A 13,433-nucleotide genomic window follows, 5' to 3' on the forward strand; every position below is an offset into this window, starting at 1 on the left:
ATCGAAAATAAAAAAATGTTTTACTTCCATAAGACAAAAAAATGACCGAGATATTTTATTTCGAAATTTGGGATATTTGACATCAGTTTCAGTTTGCCTTGAAAAGTCCGTTAAAATATTATAACTAAAATAATAGCTTGATTTTTTCCCTTAAATACTACCATTTATTGATATTTTGATGTGGTTTACTAGTATGTAACATTCTTTAGCTGAAATCTTTTTTACATTTGTTATGCTCAATATAAATTCATAATAAGTTTTAAGCGCTAGAAATACGTTATTCATATAAATATAAAATTTGATTATTTTAGAATAATACCTAATATTTTATACAAAAATTTCATTAAACTAAAATAGTTTTAGTTTTTTTTTCTAAATAATATTTCGAATTTGCAGTGCCCCAAAAGGAAGCTTGCCAATGTTTCTCTAAAACAATTAATTCTGTAAATAAAATCTTTCATTTGAAAAAAAAATAAATTAATGATTTTTACATTAGTCTGCATAGAAATGATTGTCACTTAATCTATTGACATAGTAAACCCTTTTTATAAATTGATAAATATATTTTTAGCTATGTACAAATAGAAAAATTCACTGTTCAATTTATGTACTACGTCCTCTAAATCATGTCAAACCTTAAAATGAAATATGTTCATCAGTGGTTTTTTTTTTTTTTTTGTATTTTATTTTTTAATAAGAAATACAAAAGTTTCTTAAATATAAATACAGGGACTGGTGAAGCTTATAAAATGTTAGATTTCGCAATTTGTAAATTTTTTTTAAATTTAAAAATCACAATATATGAATACTTTCATTGTTTGAAACATTTTTGTGATTGAATCTACTACTAGCGGTTGTAGACTTTTGAGAAAACACGGTATCCATTTTGGAACATGCAAAAGATTAGAATCTGCTAGTAAAATATTTATAAATTTTCTTTTAAATAAATACCATTTTAGCTGATTTTCCATGTTTTCTTTTCATTTTAAAAAATGTAGAATTTGCTATTAGAATCTTAACTATAAATCCTCTTTATATGTATGTTCGTGTTACATTTTAAAGTGATTTTTCATAATTTGGATTTATTTAAAAAATTAATTTGTTATGTATTCAAGTTAACGAATTTTAAAGAAATCGCCATTGTTCTTTAGAAGCACTGTCCAAAGGGACGTTAGCACATAAGGGTTATTAGTTTCAAAACGGAATTTTGCATCGAGGCACTAAAAACGTAGAAGCACTTCAAATTGTTGCTGCCAAATATTATTATATTTAAAGGAATTAAATAATAAAGAATCCATATTAACGTATGCAGGTTTCTCGCATTGTGAAAAGCAACAGTACCTAGAGCCATCAAATTTTGAATAACGTAGCCTCCCCCCAAATATGCACCTGGAAGTCCGAATTCAGAATTTGTTATATTGTCTATCTAATAGTTTGCAAAACTTAAACGAATTTCTTATTAACGAACTCAACGATTTCAAAGCGAGCAATGTCAACACTGTACGGAAAAAAACATTTTTATCTCCAGCGCGCGAGAGTGCCTGTCGAAAATTTTAAAGATATGCTGATTTTAAATATTTTTGGCCCAAAGAACGTTAACCCAAATGCCGTCTTAACTTCTCTGAAAACGTGTATGTGTGTGTAAATGCAAAAACGTCCCTTTGGACGTAATATAAAATTTGAAAGCTTTCAGGTTCTTTAATTATTTTTATTTATTTTTTTTCCTAATTGAGAAGTATTTTCTAAGGGATAGAATATTGCTTAAGCTGAGAGTTTAGATTTATTTACAAAGAGGTCCAATTATTTTATTGCACACATAAGGCTTTCTGCTGACTGCAAGCATACCGAGGGATAGATTTTCGAAATGAGAACTGAGATAAAGAACCGGTTTCTCCATTTTATTTGAGCACTTTTACAATTTTATCAAATCCTTTTAAGAACTTTTACAATTTCATCAAATCCGTAAAGCAGTAAAGAAAATTTTAGTTCAAGCGCATCCTATTTAAATAAATCATTCTGCAGTTAAAAATGCATTAAATTAATTGTTGTATTCTTATGTATTTCCTTACGAAAATTAAAGTTGTTTAATTAATTCCCTGCATTATCTATATTTTAATAACTTTTTGACTTAAATTACATATATAGAAATATTATTACGATGTTGTGCTTCCAAAACATACTGCATCTAACAACGAACAATAAATTTAATTGAAATCTAATTGAGGACAAAGACATCTGTGTTTACACTCAACCTAACTGCCGTTTGCTAAACCATTTGCCATAAACAAAGCTTTGGAAAGTTCAAAACTGCGACAACATCTGAGTTTGCTTTCACATTAAAGAGGTTTTTAATCCACACAGTTTGCACCTTTCGTGCCATGCTTCGTAGGATTAAACAGAGCGTGGCCTCAAAAGCCTTCCTTTCCTGTCTTCACGTATGTTGTATATCTTCGGTGCTATTTTAATCAGAATGGTGTAAAATTTCTGATCTGCTGAACTCAGTGTAAAAGATAATTCATTTATGTCACAGACGGTTCCCTCGTGAAATATGCTTGTTTACAAAAGGAGGTTTGGATAATTGGATTATCGAAGACAGTGGAATTTATACAAAGAAGACTTATTAAAGAAAAGAATTTTTTGGGTGCTTACCTCGGAAACATTTGCCATTTCTAAGGATGAATAATGAATACTGCTTTTAGGAAAGCATCATGCGTATAATGAGCTTATTATTTTCAAAGAATAAACAGATGCATTTGAGAAATATAAAATTCTTTAACTTACAAAGAGTTACACTCCATTAAACCATGTAATTTAAATGCAAGAATTTTTGATCGGTCTGAATTTGGCGTAAATAATGATTTATTTTAAAGATACCTTTTACGTTTGTTTTACGTAAGTGCGTTTTTCTCAAATAGTTAAAATTTGTACGTCTGACGAAAATTAATATTAACATATAAACCGATGAATGTTAAAAAGCTAACAATGTTGCATTAAAATAACGTTAAATATTAAAGGGATAAAACAATATTAAAGTTAAACATTAAACATTCTTATTGATTTGCTATTTATTTATAATCGATTATGAATAATTTTATTCAGACAATTGTTCTTTTCTATTTTAGTCTTACGGATGAAAATATATTGACTTTATTTTTACCTCAATAAATTGCACCACAAGCCATTATTTATTTATTTATTTAAATTAAGATTACTTTTACTTTATTTTTATTTAAAGCCAGTTTTAAATTGGTTGAATCCTTCCTATTTTTCGAAATTATTTTCGAAATTAAATAACAAAAAATTAATTATTAATCGAAATTAAATTTTTCCCCAATACTTTCAAAATTAAATTATAGGGAATTCTAACTACAGATTACAAAAATTAAATTTTTTTTATTTCAAATTGCATGAATGACCATAAAATTCAGCTTAAAATTTCAGACTTGGTCACTTTTTTGCTCAAACACTCAGCATTTATCACAAATTAAACTTACATTCATTCATTAACTGTATATTATTATACTCTTTTACACGATCGTCACGATCTCGTAGTTGGGCTTCTGTTTAAGAAGGTGTTGTGAGAACTCACTTTACGACGTACGCTGCTGTTGGAGTGGTGCCAACACCTTTTTAAACACAAGAAGAGGTGAAGGAGGTGTCTTTAAGGTGTTGGTGGTGCCCGGAGGCAAAATAACCAAGTCAACTCATATCTACGTTTCGTTCTGGCCTATGCTTTGTATAAAGCCGGGATGAGGTCTCCAGGACCACCGATATACAACTCCGCATGGGTCCGCAAGTCGGACCTCGGTCGGAGGTCTATGTTTGTCTGCTGCGTCTGCTTACATGACTTTATCTTCTTTCAAAAAAGGATTGCAGACAAATGGCTAGAATTTAAAAAAAATTTGCTTAAATTGAATTTCGATTTAATTCAAGTATAAGAATTGAAGTCAGTTGACAAGCAGGTGAATAATTTTAATAATATGTTTCCTTATTCGAAAGATTCAGATTCCTTTTAACTGATAAGGATAATATTAAACTGCTGAGCAAGGTTAACAGTTATCCTCTTCTTCAACATATGTTGAACTAGAATCTTTTTACTTTATTAATCTTCAAGAGTGAAAATAAATCCCTAGTCAGAACTATTCTGTACAAGTTTTTTTTTTTTTAATTTTTTTTTATTTAACACCTTTAAGGAAATTGAAAAACTTATTCAAGTCGAATTGAATTAAGTTTTAAAATATTTATCTTTCCCAAATTATTTCAAACTATCATGAAATATTTCGAAGTGACTCTAGTGAAATATTCAGGGTGAAGTCCTAATAAAATATTCAGTCATAATAAAATTTTTAAGGTATGGTAAACAGAATTCTAAACGTAAAAAAAAGTGTATTAAATTGTATAATGTTAAAGCTTTAGTTTTGGTCTCTCCTTTGGAGACTACACATAATTTATCAAACGTAACGTAGGGGTTTTAGATTGTAATATGTAATTTTCAAATTGATAGTGTTTTCCTTTCAGAAGAATAAAAGTAGAGCTGATATAAATTGAAATAAAAAACTATTATGGGAGAAATACTTGTATGCCTATAAAATCTAAGTTTCTGTGTAATACAGCTTTTCTGTAAATCTAAGTTTCTGTGTGAATACTATGTTATAACATAACATAGTAGGAGAATTTTTAAGCTGTATTGCAGTTTAAAAGGCAAAAAGCCATAAAAGTTTGCCATGATTTTTTAAATATGTGCTCGAAGTGAAACAAGCTTATTAATTAATCAATTTCAAGATAAATTATTTTTTGCCTGCACTAATTGATATATATGCAATCCATGCGTTTTAGAAAATGTTCCAGCTAACTCTTGTATATCAATTATGAAAGAATGATTTTCAATAGATACAAGTTGCACATTTGAGAGCTGCTGACTCATTAATTTAGACCTGATCAGTAACATTATTTTCATTTACAACAGCTGTTAACAGAACTTTAAATTTACACATTTTTGGGGGTAAAGTAAGTATCATTTGATTTCCAATGTCTAAATTTGCTAGTTTAAAAAGTAAAAGCAATTTTTAATACTTGAATAATCGATATTAATTTACACGATTTAATTAAGCCTGGTTTCTATTCGTTAGCTTGAAACAAACTTTAAAATTAAATTTTAGTCCACTTTTCCGTAACTGTTTTCTTGAAATTTTTCAGACAGCATTCATCTCACAGTTCTATTTTTTTCCAAAATTCGATGTTCGAATTTTTTTTTTCATTTCATTCTGAAGGTATTTCTGTTGATATTTTGTGCATGTCCTCATTTAGTTATCAATTTAGTCAGTGCAGAATCTTGATTTTGAACTCTTGAACAGATACAGAATTAACCTTGCTAATGAATTTTCGGAATTTAATGCAAACGTCAGTCAATTTCAGAGACCTAATCTGTTTCTTAGTGAATGTGATGCTAAATCACATTCGCTGCTAAAATTGATTAATGGAATTTTAAGTTATCAAAGAGAGTTTTAAATGCATGAAATGCAATCTTGCCCGGCAAAACTGATAGGAATTCTAATAAAAAGTGATATCACCGGATCATTTGCTAGACTAATTAAAAAGGCAGAATTTTCTGAATACACAGACATATTTCCATCTATAGAAATCTACAGAATGGACAGAGATTACTATTATTATTTCCTTCAGTAAACTAATAAGTGTAAATGAAATGCATAATCAGTTTCAGTTAAATGCGCAAAGAAGGGTTAGAAATTGTTTACACGCAATTAAAGTAAAATTTGGGAAGAACATCTATGAACTGTATTTGGAAATTAATAAAATTTCCTGAAAAAAAAGAAATGAAAATATAGAAATGTTCTATACAAGTATGATCGCATTTTTTTATTTGCATTCATCTTGAACATGTTTGATTTTATAATATTCATTTTTAGAAGTCCTTAGTTTTCATTTTTAATTATATATTACCACCAATATCGGGACAGATATGAGTTTTATTTGACGTTGGAGTGGATTTGCTGAAAACCTTACAGCTTAATGTATATTTAAACATTTTATTCAAACACAACTGCCATATCATTTTAACAGAAAAAGGGAAAATGTAGCCAACTGAACATAGTCACTCCCTCTCCCGTAAATTACTTTACACAAGTTCCACCACCTGAAATAATTCAGAATCCCGATAAAAAATTTCAGACACACAACCCTTCTGACTAAGATGCGTAGAAATCACTTTGCCCACTTCCCACTAGAAAGAACGTAAGTTAATTAATGCTTTTTCTGGGCTTTTATATCTTTATGCACATTCCCTTTTCTTATTATGTATATTTTAAATTTAAATTTTTATTTTTTGATGTGTTTTTGCAAAGATTGCATTATATTTCTTATATTTCATAATTCTCTAATGTTTATTTCAATTACTTTAAGTTCTAATTCATAATGCCAATTTCCAATGTTTAACTTTTTACAAATAGGTTTGAATTAAAATGCATAAAGTCGTGTGTCGGGTGTGAGGGCGTCGGGGGACAATTACTCAAGTAATTTATCAATTTTACTGCATAAATTGCTTTTTACTCAAAATTGAATTAGCGAAAATGCTTAATCAGAATGAGTTCTTTGGTTCTCTGCATTGGTTCTTGATCCCTTAAATTCACGGAAATACTTGGCCTAACTTAAATTGCCAATTTGACATCGCCTTATTACTATACTTGAGTAAAGGACGAAACACCTTCGTATTTATTTCTTAATTATTCTTCATTGAACGGGAGTTGGTTTGTTCCCCTTGAAAAGTCAACTAATTTCCGATCAGTGGCAATGATTACTTGCTTTTAATTTAATTTCTTTTTATAATTGAAATTTTAAGACACAATAACACGCCGAATAAGTACTAATTCAGAAGTCAAACAACAAAAATCAACGTTAATTTTCAAAATTTTCACAGTACTAGTTTCGATGGTTTTACCGAACCACCATCTTCAGCTGCAAAACCGCAAATGAACAAGATAGGAAATAATGATTAGATAAGATAAGAAAGCCTGGACAAGAATAAGCAAGTGGTGCCATCTGTTGGTGAAACCATCATCTGTTGGTGGTTGAAACCATCATTTGTGTAAAACCGCCATCTGTTGGTTTCAGTCCTTTCAAAATTAGATCATATATTATTCTGGCATAAGGCTCATAACGTAGATGATTAACTAACACTTACACCAATAATAATTTCAAATTTTGAAATCAAAACTTAAAATTAGCAAGTGGTGATAAATCTCAGTTAAAACTAAATCATCTGAACTGAACTTTCACCTTCAATATGTCACATTCGCTCCGCAATTCTCTCTCCAGTTAGATTGCTGTTTCGAGCTAGTTGCTTTCTTTACTTGATGCCTTAAAAATGTAATATTTTTTAAAAGAATAAAACCCGCTTTGCATGCCAATTTAGTTTGCTTCTGCATCAAAAATGCCTTATCAAGAATAAATTGGGTTCGATTTGCCACGATTGCATTAGCTGTTAATGGATAAAATGTCATCATTTGAAACTACGTCTAAACATTTAAATTATTGGTGTTTATGGGTATATATGGGTGTATGGCTATGGTGTGTGTGCATAGGTATGATAAAATAAAGGTAAAACTTCGTTATAATGCTAATAATCACTTTTCACCGCTTTGCACATAGACATAAATATACAATGGTAGCAAGTTATTTATATTTTATGGTAGCTTAAATATAAAGCAGAAACAGATAAGATGACAAGCTTGAACACTTAAACTGGATCATGTAAACATGCAGTGAAATATAATAGAAAAGCATGCGTCTAATTACCAATCATTCTCTGCTAAGATTAAATTTCATCTCATACCTCTAGTAGAGAATTTTTTTATTATATGAGGATTGAAATCCTTTGATGTGATCTGGGAAAGAATTTTGTTTCTTTAAACATAAGCAAGAAATTCGAGACTAAAATGAACCTGAAAGGAAAGACGAAATAAATAAATACCTTAGTAGAAATAGAAAAACGGCTAAATTTTGAACTGGAACAACAAATTTAGAGGATAAAAAAATAGTTGAGAGAAAATTTAAAACTTTTACATTAAGTGCACATATAGGTAAACAGGCATACATAAGTGTTTCTTTACAGAAGCAAACTTAGATCAGTTACCGTGTATTAACTAGTTTATTTTACTGCAACTTAAATATATATTAAAAAGTCAGTTATGTTTTTAACATTATTTTATGTTTTTCCATCATGCATACATGTGTACATAAATATACAAATGCATGAATGCATTCGTACACATACGATATATACACAAATACGTATATACACAAAGGTAGACAGAAAAGCATTTCTTTTATGTTTGAAAAACTCAACGTTTTATTTATTGTCAACAAAACGTGTTGCAGATTTCTTTTTTGTTTATTAAGTACTCCGCTATTATACGGAAAGGGTGGAAAGGCCTGTGGAGAACTTTTTAGATAACATTGGCTTGTATGCACGTTAATATAAGGAAAACGTCCATGCAGACAGCCCGTTTCCTGGAACTCCCATCTCGGACCGAACTACCAGTGTGCTGTGTCATTCGGCAGCTGAAGGGCGTGTTGCGGATATGATATAAATTATTAAATTTCTTCAACTAATACTGTAATATTCTATGCAATAATAGGTTAATTATCTATTAAATTAAGAGAAAGAATGCTTCCCTCTAGAAAGAGAAGAATGCCTTCATGAAGAATATTCTAAGACAAGTTAAAAGTTATTTGGAAGACAAAACACGCTCGCATTATCTGTCTAAAGAGAGAGATGCTGTCGTGGGGGACATTCTAAGGGTAATAACTCGTTTTCATTTTAAGCATGGAAAAGCCACGGTTTCGGTTTATTTACTACAGTAAAACCCACGAAGGCTATCTGACTAATGGAGGAATGTCTTCACGGAGGACCTTCTAAGGGGAACTGGCTCGTATACACGTTACACATAGGGAAAACCAAAAAAACGCCCATGTAGCCAGCTCGTTCGCGGAATTCGAACCTCGGACCGAACTACCAGTGTTTAGCGTGGTTTATGTACCAGTGTAAATGTGAGCTAGTTGAGTTAGCTAGTAGCATTGTAGTAAATCCTTCATTTCTTCAGAGAGATGGAAAAAAGAGAAATCGTTTTAAGTATGAGAAGCAGAAAAAAGCTAAAGTGTGTAAATGTATGAAAATAAAGAATGTACTGTTGGTGAGGAATTTAGGAATGTCAGGATCAACGTTAAGAAGCATTATAAATTAAGCATAGAAAATAAAAGAGAATTTTGAAAGAGCGGCGAGAGTGGCAGCAATCAATACACAGTAACAAAACATTGCAGCACCAAACGACGGAAAAATTGGAAACAAACTTGCTCCAGCAGAATTATGATAGAAATACAGATAGAAAGATAGAAAACCAGCAGATAGAAAACCATGAAAACACCCATGCAGTCAGTCCATTCTCCCGGATTCGAAATCCAGAACGAACTACCAGTGTTCAACGACTTGAATGTTCGAGCGCAGGTAGGCGCGGAAAGGCACCGGAAACCAACCATGAAGTTAGCCCGTTTGGCTGGGATCAAAGTCGAACTCACGGTACTCAGTGGTTTTAACTACTTGGTCACTGGTGAAGCAATCTAACAGAATGTATCTCGCAATTTCGCTTCATATGATGGAATCATAGGTTTAATTTACTTATCTCTGCTCACTTTTCAATAAAGAGAAAACGAGATATATATTAAGGAAATCTTTTCTTGTATATATTCGGAAATCTTTTCTTGATATTTAACTAAAATACAAATTCAAGAAATATATATAACATGATGTGACAGTTTAAATTTTCTTATATGTTATATAATTTGGCTATTCAACATCTTTAAATAACTTATAGAATTATAAATACACAATGAATTTTTTTATCAACAAAGCATAGCTGAAATAAAAAATACAACATTTATTTGTCAAAGAGTTAATAAGCGATACTTTTGCTCAGCTTCATGGACATTAAATTACGCAATATAAACTTGATATTTAAATTTTTGAAAAAATTTAGAATTTGAAACAGACGGATCATCAATCTAAAGTTGAATTTTGCTTAAGTAACGTTTTTTACTAGAAGTCGATTGAAACAAACCTTTTCTGACAAACAGTTTCTGTTTCCTTGGCTATAAGCAGATATTAGGTTGCAAAATAAAATCCTGCTTGCAAGGCATACTCAAAGTCAGTAGTTATCTCAATTGTTAAACACTCTTACTTAAAATCGAATCAAGTAAATCCTAATTGAATGGAAGAAGATCTCGTAATATTAAATTTTTAGCAAACCCCTTCACTTGGTGACAATAATCGCTTGTCATGCGAAAGAAGAAGGAACTGAGAATAGATGCACAAACAGCCAAAAGGCAGCGAAGAATCTCCACCAGGTCGCGCTCCTTGCTTAATCAGGTCATCATCTCGAAAACTGAAAAATTTGGAATTTGGGAAACCCAATTAAGAGCATTCTTCTCCATAATGGAAAACGGCTTCATCGATACATCAAAGGAATCGATTAAACAAACACCGTAATTAACACTCCGATGTCTCCAGGGCCCAAAGACTGCAAGGACGCAATTTTTTCCTCTTCTCTCTTGGGCTACTCAGTTCCCCAATTGTGGTTCTCTTTAGTTTTCTGGAAGGAGATTTGCATAATGGGTATCTGACATGTATCTTGTAATGATTTACATGCTATGTATCGTGGAGGAATGATCATTCTTGGACGATTAAAGTGATACTAATGATAACTAGAAATTGATTTCGTGAGACTGGAAAGTAATGACGACACTTAAAGCTTATCCCTGCGTGGGTCGAAATCGATATTCAAGATATGTATGATTTCTCATAATTTGAAATATTATTAAGGATGTTAATTTAGAGGATTCCTGCTACTTGATTGACGATAAAAGGGGAACAAAATGGAAACGAGGTTATAACCGATATTTTTACTTCGCCTTAAGCAAGAAATTTCGAGCGAATATTAAGCAAAAATAAAACTAAAATTGCTGTGAAGACAATGAACACTTGGATCCAATAGGAAGCAAAAATTTATAACAATTATTTATAGTTTGCTGTAATGACGGTCAGTAAAGTTAATAATTTTAATATTCAAGTCATTTGTGTGCCTAGAGATTTGAAATAAGGATAAATAAATTTGTATAATAATTACACAAATCGTTTTAAATCAATAAGTAGAATGCAGATGTGTTTAATACACTATTTTAATAAGTATTTGAAGCCTACCGTATTATGAACATTGTTTTTTATATATTATGAATACTAATGGAAGAGCTTTATAAGTTTTCTAGTCATTAAATGGCATTTTCTTCTAAATGTCATTTTGGCCCCTCTGCAACAACAACAAAAAATGGCGTTAAAAATTGTTTAGCACATATAGGTTTTGACATAATTAAATTTTTATCATACAAGCGAGAAATGTAAATAATTGTTTGCATAATAAATTAAATTAATTATAATGAATTTTTGGCAAAGCAAACTAAGCATATAAACAAATGATTAAAAGTTAATTATTGATTTAATTATGAGTGTGGTGATCCACGGTTTGAAAATGGTTTCTGAATCAGAAGAGATTCGTGCACTAACCTAGTGCTTCGCATTAGAGAGTAAAGAACATCTATGATATAAAAATATACTTTTATTTACACAGCGAAAACGCGCAGCAACATTATTAACGAAAGCTCATATTCTCCTAATAACATACTTCTTTTTACACTCCGCTTGCGCATGCGCAATGACAATTACCAAAGGAGCTTGGCAGATACTGCCATCTGTTGGATAAACTATTCGCTACATATTCCTCCCACCTGAATTTACTGGGAGGTAAATTCACACATCTGTTAAGTATAATATATGCATAATAGTACAGTATACAATATTGAAGTATAAAATTATGCCTACCAAGATGTTCTAATTAAATTGAAATACATATTTACCTGGAGATGCAGCATTCCATAATTTTCTAGACATAGTAACAGATAATACTAAACCTAGAAAAATAAAAATAAATCAAATTATTACAAAGTATTCAAACAAGTACAAAACATTTCACAGACGTATCACTGGTTTCACAGTTCTACCACTGCTGGTAGTCATAGGAATATTTTCAGTCATATCCTTTTGGACTGGGTTATCCAGCTCAAGTCTGTACAGTCTTTGCACTGGTCTCAGAAACTCAGAAGTCTCTGTTTTTATGACAGCAAGTCTTACTTGTCCATCACGACCAGGTAGCAGCTTTATGACACGCGCCAGGTTCCAAAAAGCCCGTTTTTTGTTGTTATCTTCAAGTAGAACAATTTCACCCACCTGGAGAGGTTTAGCTATAGAGTTTTTAATGGACTGCTGACGTAACTGTCCTAGATATTCCACACGGAATCTTGCTCTAAGTTGTTCTCTCACCTTTTGTAGATACTTAGCTCGTTTACTCAGTTTTTCCTTATCCACTGTATCGATATCAGGTACTCCTGATTTGGAAATCTCCCGCAGGAACATTTCTGGAGTTAATGGGGATGAATCTTCAACGTCTTCCGACACGTAGGTAAGTGGCCTAGTATTGATTACTCTCTCACAGTCGCATAGTACTGTAACCAACTCCTCGTAATCCAGGGCAGCACGACCTAGAACTTTTCTCAGAATCTGTTTCACCATTTGAACTAAACGTTCCCACCAACCGCCCCACCAAGGTGCGGAAGGAGGAATAAATTTCCACTGAATTCTTTGCTCAGCGGTCTTTGATCGCAGACTCTCCCAATCAATTGTATGCAGAAGGCTCTCCGCTCCTTTAAAATTACTGCCATTGTCTGAGTATATTATAGATGGTCTTCCGCGACGAGAAATGAAACGTCTCAATGACTGGAAAAAAGCTTCAGTTGTCAAGGATGTTACTGACTCCAGATGAATGGCCCTATAAACCGCACATGTGTAAAGAACAATATAAGCTTTTCGACCATCTTTAAGGTAGAGGGGTCCTGCCAGATCGACACCCACTATCTCAAAAACATTTGCATCACGTACTCTATCTTTCGGCAAAATTCCTGGAGTTACATCACAACTTTTGGATTTAAATCTTTGACATTTAACACATTTTCTAATGCAGTTTCGTACTGTCTTACGAGTTTTGAGGATCCAATACTTTTCCCGCAAATGAGACATCACCATAGAAGTACCAGCATGCAGCAGCTCATTATGTGCATTCATTATTAGTAAGTTTACTACTGCATGATCAGATGGCAAAATGACAGGAAACTTAAAGTCATCAGTATCGTCACGATAAGAAATATTGGTTTTAGCTCTGATCAAACCATCACGATCAACTATAGGTCTGAGGTCTTTAATTTTATCATCGTTCACACTCTTAAATGATTCTCTTTGAACCAATAACATAAGAGTT

The 13,433-nt window shown here is 31.6% G+C and overlaps 1 long non-coding RNA gene across 4 annotated transcripts in view; it reads right to left on the reverse strand.

The window, feature by feature from the left end:
- Positions 1 to 13,433, reverse strand: part of LOC118183775 (uncharacterized) — a 66,007-nt gene that overhangs the window by 44,648 nt on the left and 7,926 nt on the right. For all 4 annotated transcript variants that reach the window (XR_015043385.1, XR_015043384.1, XR_015043387.1 and 1 more), the window contains exon 2: positions 11,980 to 12,033. This is a non-coding gene — a long non-coding RNA (uncharacterized LOC118183775). The remainder of the gene's footprint in view (positions 1 to 11,979; positions 12,034 to 13,433) is intronic.

Source organism: Stegodyphus dumicola, chromosome 10, assembly GCF_044657685.1.
Source record: "Stegodyphus dumicola isolate Sdum_Otavi_A_Nest chromosome 10, ASM4465768v1".
In the NCBI taxonomy this organism is placed as follows: Eukaryota; Metazoa; Arthropoda; class Arachnida; order Araneae; family Eresidae; genus Stegodyphus; species Stegodyphus dumicola.